The 19,802-nt window shown below is 40.7% G+C and overlaps 2 long non-coding RNA genes across 5 annotated transcripts in view; one reads left to right on the top strand and one right to left on the bottom strand.

Moving 5' to 3' along the window:
* LOC114487125 (uncharacterized) overlaps positions 1 to 19,802 on the top strand; it is a 155,103-nt gene that overhangs the window by 76,592 nt on the left and 58,709 nt on the right. The window contains exon 4 of one of the 2 annotated variants that reach the window (XR_003681857.2): positions 10,779 to 10,853. The exons of the other annotated variant lie outside the window; for it this stretch is intronic. This is a non-coding gene — a long non-coding RNA (uncharacterized lncRNA). Of the gene's footprint in view, positions 1 to 10,778; positions 10,854 to 19,802 lie in introns of those variants that run through there. 2 annotated transcript variants of the gene reach the window in all.
* LOC114487124 (uncharacterized) overlaps positions 1 to 19,802 on the bottom strand; it is a 96,713-nt gene that overhangs the window by 15,373 nt on the left and 61,538 nt on the right. Inside the window, exons 2-3 of one of the 3 annotated variants that reach the window (XR_003681855.1) lie at positions 6,558 to 6,619; positions 1,970 to 2,108 (exon numbers count right to left, since the gene is read on the bottom strand). This is a non-coding gene — a long non-coding RNA (uncharacterized lncRNA). Of the gene's footprint in view, positions 1 to 1,394; positions 2,109 to 6,557; positions 6,624 to 19,802 lie in introns of those variants that run through there. The other 2 variants (XR_003681854.1, XR_008618450.1) reach the window with 2 other exon arrangements.

The following is a 19,802-nucleotide window of genomic DNA, read 5'->3' on the forward strand; positions in this document are numbered from 1 at the left end:
TTAGAGAAATGCAAATCAAAACTACAGGGAGGTATCACCTCACAGCAGTCAGAATGGCCATCATCAGAAAATCTGCAAACAATAAATGCTGGAGAGGGTGTGGAGAAAAGGGAACCCTCTTGCATTGTTGGTGGGAATGTAAATTGATACAGCCACTCTGGAGAACAGTATGGAGGTTCCTTAAAAAACTAAAAATAGAGCTACCATATGACCCAGCAATCCCACTACTGGGCATATACCCAGAGAAAACCATAATTCAGAAAGACACATGCACCCCAGTGTTCATTGCAGAACTATTTTCAGTAGACAGGTCATGGAAGAAACCTAAATGCCCATCGACCACTGAATGGATAAAGAAGATATGGTACATATATACAATGGAATATTACTTAGCCATAAAAAGGAACGAAATTGGGTCATTTGTTGAGACGTGGATGAATCTAGAGGCTGTCATACAGAGTGAAGTAAGTCAGAAAGAGAAAAAACAAATATCATATATTAATGCATATATGTAGAACGTAGAAAAATGGTACAGATGAACTATTTTGCAGGGCAGAAATTGAGACACAGATGTAGAGAACAAACGTATGGACACCAAGGGGGGAAAGCAGCGGGGGGTGGGGGGGTGTGATGAATTGGGCGATTGGGATTGACATGTATACACTGATGGTGATAAAATGGCTGACTAATAAGAACCTGCTGTATAAAAAAAATAAATAATATAAAATTCAAAAGCAAAAAAAATGAATAAGACAGTAAGTTTTGTATTATTTTTATTTTACCATGATCAAAATTTTTTAAAAAATTTAATTCTATAGCTGTGAGAGAGAAGGAGAGAGAGAGACTTTCTAAAATTATCTCAAATATATTTATGTCTACAAACCCAGGCCTGTAGCACTGAGCTACACAACTAGACTGGAGGTATAAGAAATTGTTGTAGCCAGTGGTATCCTGAGCTAGACTGTACTATTGCAAGAGCTGATTATGTACATCTCTTTCCCAACTCTGCATGCAGTGAAGTCTCATCGGCAATTTGAAACAGGCCATAATGGGAGCGTTTATACCATGAGAATCGGCAAACTGAAAATCAGGGCTTTTCATTCTCCTCTCTTTAGTTCTTCTCTTTCATTCGCTTTCTTTCTTCATTTCTTTTATTCTTTTCTTTCCTCCCTTCCTTCCTTCCCTGCCTCCCTCCCCCCTCCTCCTCCTCCTCCTTCTTTCTCTCTCTCTCTCTCTCTCTCTCTTCCTTTCTTGGAGACCAAGTTGTTTTACATTTACCAGCACATCACTGGTTAGAATCCACAAAGATAGATTTACAGCCATCCATAAGGTGTATATAGATTTAAATACATCTTTAATTATTGCACAAACTCAGATAATCTATGCTTCTTTGCCAAAATCAGAGGGCATTCTGTGCACATAGAAATAACCTAGTCATACTATTAGTGGAGAGAATCTATAGTTACCATTTAAACATTCATTTCCTTTGCAAATCATCCTTTTATTTAGCAGGGAGTCCATGTCTTTGTATAGTTCAGCTATGGCTTAGTAGTTATTTTCCAGGGATCGTGTGTATGTGTAACTTGTAATCCTTCCAAACCATAAGCTCCTTAGAGGAATTCACTAGATTAAAGACAAGTGTCAATCAAGGGCTATACTAATGACTGTGCTAGGCTCAGAGTATTCACACATGAAAAAAAATATATATATATATATCCATTTATTAATTAATTTTAAAATCTAACATTTCTGAAGATAAGACGGAATTTAAAAGAAAAAGAGTATGTTCTGGATATTAAACACTTATCAATGCACAGGTATATTCTCAGCCTTGGAGATGTAGCTAGAGATTACAGCAGCTTTTTCTTTATGTGTCTCTTTTTGTCATTTGTTGTGTAATTCAAGCTTCAGTTTTTAAAAGTTTCCATTGTCTGTATTAGGTCAGCAATATACTCCTTGAGAAACTTACTTTTGTTCTTTAAAACCATGAGCTGGACTGTTGTTGTTTTAAAGCACCTCCAGTTCAGATCCTGGAGTCAGCTCCGAGCCTCCCTGCATGGCACCCAGGAGAAGCATTCTTTAGGTCATTGTGGAAAAGAAAAAGGAACCTGGGGAGGGCACATTAGTACAATCTTGGTTTACATGTGGTATATTATTCTGCCAAGAAAAGATTTCTTATGAAGGCAAATATAGACACCACTGAAGATAAAAACATCATTCCACACCAGAATCACATACTGGTAGTCCAGTGATCCATCAGATACACTCAAGACAAGACTTTATTGTAGATGAGCCTAGAAATATATCTTGAATCTCAGGAATACCAGAAACTTTCTCTTACCACACAGGCACTGCTATAAATCACCTTAAGCAAGAGACCCAGAGGAGAGCTGAATCCCTAGGACACAAGTGGAACCGACAAAGGCTTCTAACTCACTTGTGATAAACAAAACTTTAATGACCAGATTTCCTCATTTTATGACTTCCCAATTTTTCCAGTTCAGGATTCAGGTTCTGGAAGGCTTCCCGAGCTCCCCTCCTCCCTCAGTGGTCGCCTGCAGACAGACTGAATCTAAGGCCCACCTTCTCTGTTAAAATGGGGACCAGCCATGTTACAGGCATGTTAGTATTGTCAACTGAAAAAACACAACCTAAAAGTTGAGAGTTATGTTTTATTCAGTGGACAAATCTGAGGACTTAAGCCCAGGATGCAGCATCTCAGGTAATTCTGAGAGACTGCTCGGAAGAGACAAGGGGGTAGCCTGGATATATAGGAATTTTTGCAACAAAAGACCAGGTAGTCAGAATATCAAAAGATTACTGTTAACAAAGGAAAACCAGACATCTCAAGTTAAGGAATTTAGTGCTTTTCTATGTATGGGAAGATGCAAGAGTGTGGGCTCTCTGAAATTATTCCTTTGATATGCACCTCAGCTATCTGGGGCCAGTATCCTGTGCTTTCTCATCCTGAATCTCCTCAGGGTGCACCGTTGGGGTGGCTGCAGCAGCTGACTGCTAGATGGGGGGGCATCCTGCCTCCACCCTGAGTTCCCTCAGGGCTCACCGTCAGGGCGGCTGTAACGTGATGGCTTGATGGCTGCAACATCCTTTGTTTAGTGATATGGCAAGCAACACTTTAGTCCACAGTATTAAGGTGAGGATCTCATGCAGATGTTACAGAAGAAAATAAGGAACATTTGTGGACAGAAATTGCACATCTCTGGAATACATTTTGTGACAGGAACAAACATTCCAAGCATTTGCCTTTTGTGGGATCACTTGAACCTCTGTGCTCACATTCTAAACTAGGAGGGCATCCACTACGGAACGTCTAAATAGAGACCCGAGATTATGGTGCTTCCTAGGGCACGGCAGCAAGGAAAAACATCCCAACTAAAAAGGCAGTTTACTCTGTAAACAGTAACTTTAAATGGACATTTGACTTCAGATAAGTTGAAACATCTGAGCCCGAGTCCCATGCCAAATTAAAACATACATAAAAACCATACTTTGGGGTTACAAAGCTTTCAGAGATGGAGTGGGAATGTAAGTATATTCCTTACACAGACCTGTTCCTAAACATGTCTCTTCCGTGTTTAAAATGCATCAGTTGTTTCCCATTACACCATATAATCGAGTCCAGTGCTTCAGAATCGCATGCAAAGTGCTGATGGCTCAGCTTCTCTTGCCTCTCCAGCCACTCCTAGCACCCTTCCCGAACATTCTCTGTGCTGGTCATGTTGCATTTCTTTTAGTGATCTTGTTTTCAGGCCTTTACACAAGCTGCTCTGTACCCAAAGCTCTGACTAATCCCTGTATATTTGGGGGGGTGGGTCTCAGCTTGGACCTTTCTTTTTCTGGGAAACCTTTGCTGAGTCCTAAAGGCATGGTTGGGGGCCTCTCATGTTTCCCCCACACGCCAGCTGCTTCCTCAAGTGACACAACAATGTCTTCTAAGAGTCCATTCCCCTGTCTGTCTCTACTAATGGGCAGAGTCCACTTGCTGAGGGCAGGGACTCTGTTCATTCTATTCATGCGGTGTCCTCAGTATGCTGCCTGCCTGTTAATAATCATTTGCCTAATTAATGAATACGTTAAGCTCTTATAACTGTATTCTTTTTTAAATTTATTTTTCAATTTTTAATTTTTTGAAATTTTTTAAAAAAATTTTATTGCAGTATAGTTGATTTACAATGTGTTAGTTTCAGGTGTACAGCAAAGTGATTCAGCTAAACATAAATAAAAAAGAATAAATATATATATATAAAAAGAATATATATTCTTTTTTTAGATTCTCTGTCATTATATGTCATTACAGGGTATTGAGTATAGTTCCCTGTGCTATACAGTAGGTCCTTGTTGGTTATCTATTTTATATATAGTAGTGTGTATCTTTTAATCCCAAACTTCTAATTTATCCCCACTACCTTTCCCCTTCAGTAATCATAAATTTGTTTTCTGTGTCTGTGAGTCTATTTCTGTTTTGTGGATAAGTTCATTTGTATCATTTTTTTAGATTCCACGTATAAGCAATAATAAATGACATTTGTCTTTCTCTGTCTGGCTAACTTCACTTAATATGATAATCTCTAGGTCCATCCACGTTGCTGCAAATGGCATTATTTCATTCTTTTTTACAGCCGAGTAATATTCCATTGTATACATGTACTACATCTTCTTTATCTATTCTTCTGTCGATGGACATTTAGGTTACTTCCATGTCTTCACTACTGTAATAGTGCTGCTATGAATATTGAGATGCATGTATCTTTTTGAACTATGTTTTCCTCTGGATATATGCCCAGTAGTGGAATTGCTGGGTCATACGGTAGTTCTATTTTTAGTTTTTTAAGGAACCACCATACTGTTCTCCACAGTGGCTGCACCAATTTATATTCCCACCAACAGTGTAGGAGGATTCCCTTTCCTCCACGTCCTCTCCAGCATTTATTGTTTGTAGACTTTTTGATGTTGGCTATTCTGACTGGTGTGAGGTGGGACCTCATTGCCGTTTTGATGTGCATTTTTCTAATAATAAGCGATGTTGAGCATCTTTTCATGTGTCTTTTGGCCATCTATAGGTCTTCTTTGGAGAAATGTCTATTTAGATCTTCTGCCCATTTTTTGATTGGGTTATTTTGTTGTTGTTGTTGTTGTTTTTAATTGAGCTATGTGAGCTGTTTGTATGTTTTGGAGATTAATCCCCTGTCAGTCACATTATTTGCAAATATTTTCTCCCATTCTGTAGGTTGTCTTCTTGTTTATGGTTTCCCTTGCTGTGAAAAAGCTTTTAATTAGGTCCCATTTGTTTATTTTTATTTGTTTATTTTTTGAAAAAGCTTTTAATTAGGTCCCATTTGTTTATTTTTGTTCTAATGTATAGAACATTATTCTATAATGTTTAAAGACCACATGTGCCTAAGTGGTTACTGTCATTGCAGGGAAATTCATGAGAGAAGAGAACTTGTCCTGTCCACCATTGTATCCCCAGCACTAATATTATACCTGACATACAGTAGATGCTCAATAAATATTTATTGAATAAAAAAATTTGGAATATTGAGTAACATTTAAAATGTAATTAAAGTCCTTGACATAGTGGTTAATGTGATGCTAATATTAATATCTCTAACAAGAATGCTAAACATTTTCAGATCTGTTAACATCATAATAACCCAGGGGGAAATTACTATTCTTTCTATAGCAGTCATTGCTACTGTCAAAATTTATAACTTTGCCTATTGCAGATCAAGAACTTTTTCCCTCTTAGGTATTGTCCTGAATAAATAATTCCTAGACTGTTGCATGGTATTTTCAGATTTGCATCTTTGAATTTCAGTAACAGCTAGTCTCCTTGCAATAGGTTACTTTGCAACTACATAAAAGTGATTCCTGGCTCCCATAATAGACACACGGTTGGGTTTCTGTATTCCTCAAAGAAAAAAATCAATGAGAAAAGATATTTGTACACATATTCACCTGGACAGCTTTTGGGAAAAATAAAAATAACTAGAAGAGTATCTGAGGGATGTTCTAGTTCAGTACCACACTTAGAAATGAATGGTTTCTTCCTCCTTTTAAAAGGAAGAGGGTGGCAAGTAGTATTTGATCAGTCTGCTCCAAATAGTTAAATATTTCTCTTTAAAAATAGCTGTAGTCCAGCAGGCTTCCCTGGTGGTGCAGTGGTGAAGAATCCATCTGCCAATGCAGGGGACACGGGTTTGAGCCCTGATCCGGGAAAATCCCATGTGCCGCGGAGCATCTAAGCCTGTGCGCCACAACTACTGAGCCTGCACTCTAGAGCCCGTGAGCCACAAATACTGAGCCCGTGTGCCAGACTACTGAAGCCCGTGCACCTAAAGCCCACGCTCCATAACAAGAGAAGCCACTGCAATGAGAAGCCCACACACTGCAACGAAGAGTAGCCCCCGCTCACTGCAACTAGACAAAGCTCACGCACAGCAACGAAGACCCAGCACAGCCAAAAATAAATAAATTTTAAAAAAAAATAACAGTAGTGCACACACACGTACACACACATCACTCACAGTCATTACCTTTTTACATAGTGCCACCAGTTTGCATAACTAGTATCAGTGATGGAAACTCTCTTGCATACCTGTCTGACCGAGAAGAATGGAGTTGGGTAGGCATAGACTCAGAACCACATCACATCCACACAGTGGTACCCTCCACCAGTCCCCATGCCTCCCCCTATGATTTTGGTGAAACAGACTCTTTTTTTCAGTCCTAAGTTGAGAAGATGTATTGAGTTTCAGACTGAATACCGTGCTACAAATTATATTGCTATGAAAATACATCCCTATTCTATTTTTAATAAAGTAAAACAAACACATCAAAAATTCTTTGAAATCCATTCATATCTAGAGAAGTGACTGAAGGTTGAGCTTCCAGTGTTAAGAAAAATGACCAAGTGAAAAAGCTGGCACAGCTGGCGTATTTCCCGTCTCTCTCACATAGCACCACATCGCCTCCATAGCTCCTTTCTTGTGCCTGACTTCTTGAAACTTTCTTTTCCCTATTTCAACCCAGGAATCATCAGGCAAAGCCAGTAAGAGCAGAGGTGTCCTTGGAGTGGCTCAGATTTCAGGAAACCCACCCTGTGGTAGGCAGAGCGACCGTGTGTGGTTAGAGGCACCCACATGGTGACCTGGAGAATGTGGTATTTCTGTTCATAGTCCAAGCATCGGGAGAAGCAGGGTGAGAGGGTGATAGCAGTGCATCTGAAGCGGGTGGCAAAAGAAGAGCTTCGGGAAAAGCAGGGTAGGCGATGCTGGCTATCCAGGTAGATTACTCATCAGGTGATGTGTCAGGAGCCCGGACTCACATTCCCAGTCAGGGACTCAAGAGAACAGATGAGAATGAAGCAGGGTTCAGGGCCAAGGGAAGAGGAGGTACCAGAAAGTTTCCAAGAACAGAACCTTGAAAACAAAGATCAAGGTAGGAGCAGGTTGCCGAGCTGAGCTGGGGTCCATACTGGGTTGCAGTTGACTCCGTGCTGGACCACGAGTGTTGGTCTAAATGGCTCATGACCATCAGGAAAAGGGTATGCTGGGCCTTGAGGTAGGTTTAGAGACAGCAGACTTGCAGAGGAGGGATAGGTAGAGGCTTGGAATTGATTTCTGGACATTTCTCTAAGCTCAAGTTGTCCATCTGAATTCCCTGCCCCGGCCTCAGGCCTTTCCTTTCTATACACATTTATCCTTTTCTACTTATGTAACCTTAACTGAAGGATGGTTTGCTGGGTAAGATTGTTCCTTTCCCCATCTTCAGAAGAACCTCAAAAGTCAAAAGGGAAGCAAATGTTCAGCAGAATTAGCCCAGTGAGCAGAGTATAATACTGAAGCTGTTTTGCCTCTGCTTCTCACAAATTTGATCTCATACAGGATGGCAGCCAGGTTAGGAAAGTACACTCGAGAAAACATGTTGCACTGACAAAAGGTAGAAATGCCTGACTAAACATGTTTGGGGATGAAATAACCATAGCTGAGCTTGTGTCAACAACTGTACCTCACTGTCGTTAAAATTAATCTATCACACCCAGTCCCTCGACCCTCTTAGCTGCCTTTATCCTCCATCAGGCCTTGTTATTGCTAACTCGGATTCTTAGAGTTCTCTCTTAATCAATCCCATAGCAACTGATTTTCCCTGCTCCAATCCCTTTATTTATTTATTTAGGCTGCACATGGGAGCTTAGTTCCCCAACCAGGGAGAGAGCCCGTGCCCCCTGCAGAGGAAGTGCGGATTCCTAACCACTGGACGGCCAGGGAAGTCCCTCCGATCCTTTTTAAATATCAAAGCCACCACGATTTTTGTCAACTCTGCTATTCCGTATATTTCAGTAGTCCCATATCACCTACTGTGAATTAAATTCACTTTAAAAAAAGTGTCTTAAACATGTTTCCAGTGTTTCCTTTCACCATCCGACCTATCCCCAGAGAACCTGTACACTTTGATTATTCCTGGATCTTTTAATGCATTTATCCCTTTCTCACTCCTGGGCCTTAGTCCTTGCTGTTTCCTGCTGGGCATGCCCTACCTCCCTCTCTACCTGACAAAATACTACCCATTCTTCTAGATGCCGCTTGAATGTGTAAAGTATTTCCTTTCAACCACAGGGGTTTCCTCACGTCTTCAATTTTCCATGGCTCTCTATCTCTCATGCTTACTATATTCATCACATCCTGTGCTGGGTTAAGAGTTTTGTGTCCATGCTTATAGGGCTTGTTCCTAGTAATCTTTTAATATATGTTTGTTGAATTTAAAACAAGCAAAGCGTGATTCTTGTATATATAGACACACATATACACACATACATGCACACATATGAGCTACACATAAACAACAATATTTTATAATAGATTAAGAAATTCAGAATTCTTAAAAAATAGGTGATACCCATACACTAAGACTCTATAGAGAAAGTACAGAGATTCAAATCTAACGGGGACATGGTTACCATGTAAAGTGTATTTTCAGTTAAAACCAAAATTTGGTTTTAACCACCACCTTCTAGAAAAGACTCCCATCTGAAAAATGCTTTCAGAATCTGTATGAAAACCACCGTGTAGTCAAAATGAGAGAAGAGAATTGAGCTAATTAGGAAGTCATATAAAAAAATCATAGTTTGGCCATTCAGTCATTCTGGTGAAGTCTACTGAAGCTGAACATAACCAGGGGCTTTTTTTAGCTTTATCAAATCATGCAGTTAATTCAGAAGGAAATCTCTACTGCAAGGTTTGTTTTATTTCCTTAGTAGTGGTTTTGTAAATAACTTAAAGCACTCGGTCAGAATGTTATTTGTAAATAACTTAAAGCACTGGGTCAGGATGTTAAAGCCTTCTTAATTTAGAAATCTGGCCTCTGGCTTCTTGGTGTCCAAATAGTGCTGGGGGGAAAATGACATATTGCCCATAGCTCTGAAAGTAAACGTGATCAATACCTTGTAATCCAACCTGACATGGCTTTCAATTTTAAATGAAATCATTATAGTCCTTTTTCAAAAATATCCATCACCGTCTCCCCCCAAAAACAAAATATATACCCAAACCACTTGTTCTGCCTCAGCGAAACAAGTTTTGTAGTGAAAAGAGAAGAGCTAAGAGGGTAAAAAGATTTGGGTTCTAATTCTAATTCAACCTCTGGCCATGTAAACTTGGGTGAAACACCTCCCCATTTAAATCCTCCATCTTCAGTCTGTAAAATAAGGGAATAACACTGTTGCCTTGCCTATTTCATGATGAGGACTGAATGAATTAAATCAAGGGAAAGGATTTTGTAAATTGTTAAGCACCCCAAACTCTGATGATACTAATGCCAATTCCCATTGACTCTCCAGTAATCTCCAGCCAGCGACCCTACAGTTGCCTTCCTGTCCACTTCACATGCAACCCTCCAGAAAACCCTCAGTGGTTTTCTGGTTGCTCACACTTGTGAGGGCCTGTGGCTTCTCCTGTCTGCCCATCTGAGCCTTGTGCTTCCCTCAGAGACTTTATTCCCCCAAGAAACTTTCATCCCTAATCAACCCACCCAAATCTTTGTTTTCAGAATTCTGTTCACACTTATACCCTCAACCTCAAAAAGAGCATTAGTTTATGACTTGGTGTACTCTGATTATTACAATTTGCAAGTCTTGGAGCCACTAGAGTGTGAATTTCTATGCATAAATATTACATCATTTACCTCTTTTATTTCTTTTTAATTTTTATTGAAATATGGTTGATTTACCATGTTGTATTAGTTTCAAATGTACAGCAAAGTGATTCAGTTTTATATATATATATAAAACTATATATATAAATTCTTTTTTTATATTCTCTTCCATTATAGGTTATTATAAGATATTGAATATAGTTCCCTGTGCTATACAGTAGGTCCTTATTGATTATGTTTTATATATAGTCCCATGTATATTTTAATCCCAAACTCCTAATTTATCCCTCCCCCCCTTCCCCTTGGGTAACCATAAACTTGTTTTCTATGTCTGTGAGTCTATTTTGTAAATAAGTTCATTTGTATCATTGTTTTTAGATTCTACAATATAAGTTATAGCGCCTACCTCAGGGCTGGGCACACAGCTTCTATAAAGGGTGAACTACTTGTTTTTCCAACTTTCTTTTCCCAAAGTTACTGACTAAAGGGCACTTTGACCCCCTAATTTTCTGAAACCTAATCCATCATAAAGTTCCTCTGTTTTACTTTCAAAATAAAGTCTCAAATCTGCCCACTTCTCTTTCTCTCTCTCCCTCCTCTCACAGCTAAATCTCACCTACAGCCCTTCAAAAGCCTCTTTGCTCCCACTTCAGCAATAGCTTTCCACTAATCCACTCAACTAATCCACACAGCCAGAAAAATTCACTTTTAAAAAAAAATAAATTTATTTATTTTATTTTATTTATTTATTTTTGGCTGTGTTGGGTCTTCGTTGCTGCACGCAGGCTTTCTCTAGTTGCAGTGAGCGGAGGCTACTCTCCATTGCAGTGTGTGGGCTTCTCATTGTGGTGGCTTCTCTTGTTGTGGAGCACGAGCTTTAGACGTTTAGGCTACAGTAGTTGTGGCACACGGGCCCAGTAGTTGTGGGACACAGGCTCAGTAGTTGTGGCACACGGGCTTGGTTGCTCCGCAGCATGTGGGATCCTCCCAGACCAGGGATTGAACCCGTGTCTCCTGCATTGGCAGGCGGATTCTTAACCACTGTGCCACCCAGGAAGTCCCCAGAAAAATTCACTTTTAAAAATCCATTTATGCCTGCTTTCTACTTAGAATCCTTCAGTGACTTTTCATTACACTTTGAATAAATTCCCAGCGCCTAACAGTGGCCTCCGAGGCCGTGTATGATGTAGCCCCCGCCAACCTCTCCAACCTCACATCGTGGGCCCCTCTCCCTGCTTCCCCTCCTCAGCGACGTGGCCTCCGTGTATGGTCAGATCACCTGAGATGGCTGTTCTCTTGCTCTCTGTACATCCCCTGCCTGACCAGCACCTGCTTCACCTACGCCTGCTCACATGACTGACCTTCCTACATACTTGCCCCTGCCCCAGCTGGTGATTGTTCTAACTTTAAATCAGAATAGCTCCACCCATTAGCTTATCAAAGGGATGATAAGGGGCTCCTCTGCTGGTTTCCCTGGTAACCAATAAGCCAACCTGATGTCAATTCCCCCTGTAATTGGCTACCTCCCCCTCCCGCAAGGAGCGAAGCCTGCCGCCATGTCCTATTCGCTGTCTGCTGCACACGGTGGGGTGTCACTCCAGGACCTTGCTTCAGACAGGTAAGCTCCCCCCGTCCATGAAGCCACTGATGTCTCTGTCACTGACTCCAGGCTCTTTCTTTGGTTTTGAGGATGGGTAAGCACAGGCCTTGCTGGCCTGCTGTGGTACCGCCCAACACCTGGTGGAGCAGCCAAGAGACCCAGGAAACTCCTGTGAGCGCCAAGCTGTCGGGGAAATCAGGCCGGCCGGGAGATGGAAAGTTGCAGGGGCCCAACCACGATAGCACATGGGGCCCGAAAGTTGTGGGTGTGATCCCGGGGTGGCCGTCCACTGATGTGGGAGCTGAAAGTTGTGGGAGGTAATCCCCAAAGTTCCAGGGTGATCTGGGGGTGGCCGTCCACGAGCGTATGGGGCCCTGGGGTGGATGATGAATGGGGGCCGCCAAGAGAGTCCAGAGAACTCATATAGACACCCCAAGGCTGTTGAGATATTGGCCGCCGCTACCGTGGGGAAAAAAAGTTCAGTAATAAGCTGGTGGCCACACTGTGGGCTGACTGTTGCCTTTTATATTAAGAAAGGCCACAGAGGCTGAGCTAACAGCAGAGGCGAAGGTCAGCTTGAAAGCTCGGCCACCAGGCTGTTTCTTTTAGAGTCAGGCCTTCCCCTCGCCGGGGGTTGGCTCTGGGTTTGTGAAAGCCAGGGGTGGCCTTACCTTCCTTATAACTGGATGGGGCACTGCTGCCGGCTGTTCTCTCCAGTGACCCAGTAAGCGCTTGGCTCCAAAATTTGCCCACATCCTGGCAAATGACAGTTCTTGGCATACTAGGCATCTTATTCACGATACTCTTTGGCTGCTGGTGTCTGTATTGTATTTGTGGTATCTGGTTGCAGTAGCCCCTGCATACCTGACCCCAGGGATATGCAGAAGAAGGGTGGACCAAGACTGTAACGGTCGGTCGTGCAGGGTGTGTAGGGGTGGAGTTCATGGTCGGGCCACTCAAGATGACCGTTCTCTTGCTCTCTGTACGTGCCCTGCCGGACCAGCGCCTGCTTCACCCTATGCACATGACTGACCTTCCTACATACTTGCCCCTGCCCCAGCCAGTGATTGTTCTAACTTTAGATCAGAACATCTCCACCAGGATAGTTTATCAAAGCGGTGGTGAAGGGTGTGCTCCTCTGCTGGTTTCGCTGATAACTGATGACCCAACCTGATGTCAATTCTCCCTATAATTGGAAACCTCCCCCTCCCCCCGGGAGCAAAGCCTGCCACCACATCCTGCTGCCATCCGCTGCACACAGCGGGGTGTCACTCCAGGACCTTGCTTAAAACACGTAAGCTCCCCCATCCGTTAAACTGTTGATGTCTGTGTTGCTGATTCCGGGCTTTTTCTTCAGTCTTGAGGCTGGGCGAGTACAGGGCTTGTAGGCCTGTGGGGTGCAGCCCAACAAAGCTCCTCTGAGAGACCATGGTCATGTGCCTCAAGGCCTTTGCGTGTGTTGTTCCCCTGCCCAAAGCATTCTTCCCTGGCACTTTGCATAATCAGTTCCTTCTCTTCACATATAGAAGCATCTTGCTTTTTTTCCCCTAATTCCTTTTCTTTAGAGGGATTGTGTAAGCAATTCCATCTCTGTACCCTGTATATTGCCTTCATCTTACTTATCATGATGGGTAATTATTAGTTATTTTCTGGTTTATTGCTGTATTATTTCTCTTTTCCCTAGATTGTAAGATGCATGAAGTTAGGGACCATGTATGCTTTTTGCATCATTATGTACTCAGTACCTAGTACAACTGCCTGACACATAGAAGACACACAAATGATATATAACAAGTGAAATTGAGTATTGAGTATATGTCAGGTACTAGAAATACAAAGAAAATAATTCTAGGCCTCTGTCCCAAATCAGGGCTTCTCTCTGTCCCACCTCCTACTCCTGCATGAGAGTCAGTTTATGAGTACATTACTCCAGATAGGAAAATTCATAATTATACATATTTTGTACATAATCTGTGCAAAATGTTATGGACATTTTCAACAAACAGTGCTGGGAACACTGAATATCCATGTCAAAAGAGTAAAGTTGGACCCATACTTTACACCATATGCAAAAAATGTAATATGGATCAAAAATCTAAATATAAGAACTAAAATGATAAAATTCTTAGAAGAAAACATTGGGGAAAGGCTTCATGCCATTGGAGTTGTTAATGACTTCTTGGATATGACACCAAAAGCACGAGCAACAAAAGTAAAAATATATAAATTTGATTACATCAAAATGTAAAACTTTCATGCATCAAAATATACTATCAACAGGGTGAAAAGCCAATCCACAGAATGGGAGAGAATATTTACAAATCATGTATCTGATAAGAGATTAATATCCAGAATATATAAAAACTCCTACACCTAAAAGAAAGAAAGAAAAAGGAAGAAAAAAAAACCACTTAAAACATAGGCAAAGGACTGAACAGACATTTCTCCAAAGAAAATATACAAATAACCAATAAGTACATGAAAAGATACTCAACACCACTAATTATTAGGGAAATGTAAATCAAACTCACAGTGAGATACCACTTGACACAAATTAGAATGGCTATTATTTAAAAAAAAAATAAAAGAACATAACCAGTGTTGGCAAGGATATGGAGAAATTGGAACCCTTGTGCACTGTTGGTGGGAATGTAAAATGATGCAGCCTCTATGGAAAACAGTATGGCAGTTCCACAAAAAATTAAAAATCAAATTATTGCATGATCCAGAAATTTCATTTCTGGGTGTATATCCAAAAGAATCAAAAGCAAAGACTTGAACAGACATTTGCACACCAACGTTAATAGCAGCACTATTCATAATAGCCAAAAGGTAAAAGCAATGCAAGGGTCTATCAATACATGAATGAATAAACAAAATGTACGTGTCAACATGCAATGAAATGTTATTCATCCTTGAAAAGGAAGAAAATGCTGACTCATGCTACAACATGGATGACTCTTGAGGACACTATGCCACGTGAAATAAGCCTGTCACAAAAGCTCAAATACTGTACGACTGCCATGCATGTGGTCCCTAGAGTGGTCAAATTCATAGTGACAGAAAGTAGAGTGGTGACTGCTAAGGGCTGGGAGAAGGACAGACGGGGAGTTATTGATTAATGGCTATAGAGTTTCCATTTAGGAGGACGAAAAAGTGCTGGAGATGGATGGTGGTGATGGTGGCACAACACGTGTGAGTGTGCTTAATGCCACTCAACTGTGCATCGAAAAATGGTTAAAATGATAAAATTTATAACTATATTTTATCACAATAAAAATAGTTTAAAAAATGTTATGGTACTATAAAAGAGCAGCTAGCTGGATTGGGAGGGATTCTGGTGAGGGAAACAAGGACTTCACAGAAGAGGTCACTTCTAAACAGAAAGAAGGGAAAAGATATTTCTGGACAAACGGAAGAGCATATACAAAGGAAAAGTATGAGAATGCAGGGTTTGTTCATGGGACGACACTTTGGTGAAAGCTGGTATAAGGCTGAGCTGTAACCACAGAAAAATCCCAACAGCTCTGAGTCAAAGACATTTTAAGTTACATTCTATTTACTTGAAACTTGACAGCCTGCGTATGTTGTGTTTGGTTATTCACCAGACTATGTAATAAGTCAGAAGACCCACTTTCCCCTTCCCGCTAGATTCCAGACAGATTATTCAATTCAACAGTGAACTTGAAGGTGAGAATTTTGCCCAAGAACTAGAGAACCATGTTACAGAGATGCAACCTTTTCACATCAAGTCTGAATCCAGATTTCAATATCTAAAAGCTAGAGGAAGAAGAACTGATACCAGCACATTCCCAGAACCAAAACATCTAGCCTAATTTAAGCCTGGGGAGAAGTTTTAATTCTCCGCCTTAAGGCGCTTTCAAGAGTCATTAAAAATCTCATTATACTTTGTTCTCACTATTCTAAAAAAATGTTGTCTCAAGCCTAAGGTTAATGTTTTATCTTGCGTGGTTAATTGTACAGGTCTGTTATAAGTAGCCAATTAAATCTCATCTGCTGTTGCCACTCTGACTATAAAGAGTTGACTATGGTGAAGAGATGTGAAAATCATAATGCTCTGTCAATATGATTCATCATGGGTTATGTCAAGGCCATAAAAGTGTGAAACAGTGTTTCCAGTGCCAAAAGCAACTGGATAGTAAGACCTAGGGAAAAACCTGCTTCAATTCAGAAATGGTTCAGGGTGATTCACCCATCTTTCAGAGACCTGTTCTAAGGTCCAAGCTTCTCCCCTATGTGAACTCACCAAGATAAGGTTTCACCCACCAAAGGACCTAAAAGAAGGAAGGAAGGAAGGAATGGTTCAAGGAATGGGTTTTAAACCAAACGAGAGTCTGAGACAGTAGAACCTCTTTTGTCTGTTTCACTGCATTAAATATGGGTTAAATGCCTTCTGAGAAGGTAATTTGCAGGCCTTCAAGTGAAACATAAAGGCATTTCTTCCGGACAAAAGAGTTGTCCGTTTTGATCATTTTTCTTCCTTTCGTATGTCATCTCACTTGACCCTGCTGTGTTCCTTTTTTCTCTACTCCGTTATAATCTGCATGAGAACCTCACTTAGTTCAACATCCTCCACCCAGTGCCTTCGGGGAACGGAGGTCGCTTCTGTATTTTGGGTTTGGTTTTTCCCATAAGTATGTTGTAAAAACTATATTCTTCCTTCATATCAAAACCCATGCAGTTTCTTTTTTCTAATTTTAGTTTCCCTCTGTGAACAGCAACCTGCAATCAAAATTTTGGCAGATAAATATATGACAGGGCTTTTCCTTTTATGAGTGCTGCTGTTGAACTTGGGCATATAATATGGGAGGTTAAAGAACATTTTTCATGCCAACCATTAAATCTCCTCCTCCTCTTTGCTCCCATCACACTCCCATCTCCACCTCTATTACTGCATATACCAAGTCCAGTGTGTTCGGTAATGTATTATCTGGTCCATGAGGGTAAATTACTCTTTCATTCAACAAGCATTTATTGAGTGGCAGCTATAGGCCAGGCACAAGACTGTTGGTTGAAGATACAAAGAAAAATCAAATAGAGTCTCACTTCTCAAGGAACCCACTTTTCTCCTACTTCATCATATGCATTTTGGTGGATTAAACTAAATCACTAGATAATGCCTCAGCTTGAAGGTGCTAAGGGCCTTTGGCCTCATTAAATAAGCAAATGTTTCTGTAATGCTCTCCCCATACGACATCACATGCTTGTTTCCTCTCAAAGGTTTACAATAGCAAATATTCAAGGAACTGTGGCCCCAAAGATGGCAGAGGACAGGAAGGGAAAGGTCTATCCAGGCAGTACAGGAGGTGAAGGAAGAGCCTGGGGACTGTGGACAGCAGGAATTGATCATGTCCTTCTGCATCTGTGTCTGTAGTAAAGGGCAGCTTTGGATGGCTCTACATCACACAGGGTTTTTTTTTTTTCAATTGATGTATAGTTGATTTATAGTGTTGTGCTACTTTCTGCTGTACAGCAAAGTGACTCAGTTATACACATATATACATTCTTTTTTATGTTCTTTTCCATTATGGTTTATCATAGGATATTGAATATAGTTCTCTGCATTATACAGTAGGACCTTGTTGTTTATCCATTCTGTATATAAAAGCTTACATCTGCTAACCCCAGCCTCGCACTCCATCCCTCCCCCAACCTCCTCTGTTTTATATGTCTGTGATTATGTTTCTGTTTCATAGACAGGTTCATTTGTGTCATATTTTAGATTCCACATATAAGTGGTACCATATGGTATTTATCTTTCTCTTTCTGACTTTACTTAGTATGACAATCTCTAGGTCCATCCATGGTGCTTTAAATGGCATTGTTTTTTTCTTATTTATGGCTGAGTAGTGTTCCATTGTATATATTTACCACATCTTCTTTATCCACTCCTCTGTTGATGGACATTTAGGTTGCTTCCATGTCTCAACTATTGTATTGATGAATAGTGCTGCTGTGAACATTGGGGTGCATGTATCTTTTCAAATTACGGTTTTCTTTGGATATTTGCCCAGGAGTGGGATTGCTGGACCATATGGTAATTCTATTTTTAGCTTTCTGAGGAACCTCCATACTGTTTTCCATAGTGACTGCACCAACTTACACTTGCATCAACAGTGTAGGAGGGTTCCCTTTGCTCCACACCCTCTCCAGCATTTGTTAGTTGTAGACTTCTTAATGATGGCCATTCTGACCAGTGTGAGGTGGTAACTTGTTCACATAGGATTTTTCTACTTTTTGAACTTGACCAACCTTAGAATCCAAAGAAGCTAAAGTTGAACTCATAATTCAAACTTTTCACAAAGTTTGGGCAAGTCATCAACTAAATGCTTCTTTTATGTCTTCATGTGGTGACCTGTGATCTGACATACCACAGACATAGGTATCTAGACCGAGATGAAGAAAGAGACTGTCTAAGTGGTAAGGCCCCCCTGACCAATTAATATCACAACAAATAATCTATGGATTAGGAGACTTAGACTCTCCACAGGCCTCTTAAAGTTTATTTACATTCTTGGTTATGTTATAGATTAAACCAAGTTCATTTTTTCATGAGTTTCTATTTAGGAAATCCTTAAAATTAGTTAGAAAATAATAACATTCATCATTAAGTTAACAGTGATTGAGTGCCGTTCCGTGCCAGGCCCTATGTTGGGTGTTGCAGGCACAAAGGTAAATGTGACACCTTCTCAAGAAGCTCCCGGTCCAGTGAAGGGACAAACAGTTGAGTAAACGTGCTGAGGGGGACCAGATTTTTCATCTCCCTTTGACTCACAGTTGCTCGAGTCACATGTGTCTTCCTTAGAACTAAAAGAGGGTATTTGCCAACTTGATTGCCTAACCTTTTGAGACACAAATTAGAAAACTAGGGAGAAAGAAGAAACAGGAAAGGAAACGGTAGCAAGGGATGAAGGGAATAAAGAGGCTAAATCAGACGGCTGAAAGAGAAAGGATGAAGCAGGGAGATAAAGAGAAAAGTCACAGGGAACTAAAGCTGAAGAGAGCACTTTGGAGGCTGGTATGTAAGCAACTCTGGAATATAAGAGTTTATCATGTGGAGGGTAAGAAAACAGAAGAATGGAGAAAATAGTTCTGAGAACAGTTGTTCTGAGGTAGGAGTTGAATCTCCTTTGTTGTTTGGTTGAGAGAGAAAAAGTTAGAATATATTATGAAATCATTTTGGGCCAGCCAGGCCAGGCTTCTTTATGTGTGATTCTTTACAGAGACTGAGCCACATGGGGCCCCAATGTTTAGAGTGCATTTGGAGTACAGGCTCTATAATGGAACTGTGTAAATGAGCATGACCGCTGAGTTTCACAGTTTGGGAACACCAACATTATTTAGCTAAGAAGAACTTTTCTCAGGCTGAAGGGTTCTAATAGGTGATTTATTTCAATGTAACATTATCTTGCATTGCCAGTGAAAGCTCCAGGAAAGCAGGTGATGCATGAATGGTTGAGTGGCATTAAAAAAAGAAAAAAGCAAGGTAGATATTCAATAGTAAAAAATGGAAAACAAATGGAAAATGGAGAACAGAGCAGAAATTCAACAGCTGAATAGGGTTGGAGGAGGTAGGGAAGGACACAGGCAGTGTGTGGGCCTATGAGCTGATATTTGTCATCCTCAGTTCTATAGAATACTGCAATCCTGCTGACACTTGTTTGATTTTCTTTTCTGATAAAGAATAGGTGACTTTAAAGAAAAACGGAGCTGGAGGAATCAGGCTCCCTGACTTCAGACTATACTACAAAGCTACAGTAATCAAGACAGTATAGTACTGGCACAAAAACAGAAATATAGATCAATGGAACAGGATAGAAAGCCCAGAGATAAACCCATGCACATATGGTCACCTTATCTTTGATAAAGGAGGCAAGAATATACAATGGAGAGCCATCAGCCTCTTCAATAAGTGGTGCTGGGAAAACTGGACAGCTACATGTAAAAGAATGAAATTAGAACACTCCCTAACACCACACACAAGAATAAACACAAAATGGGTTAAAGA

This window comes from Physeter macrocephalus, chromosome 11, assembly GCF_002837175.3.
Source record: "Physeter macrocephalus isolate SW-GA chromosome 11, ASM283717v5, whole genome shotgun sequence".
Classification (NCBI taxonomy): domain Eukaryota; kingdom Metazoa; phylum Chordata; class Mammalia; order Artiodactyla; family Physeteridae; genus Physeter; species Physeter macrocephalus.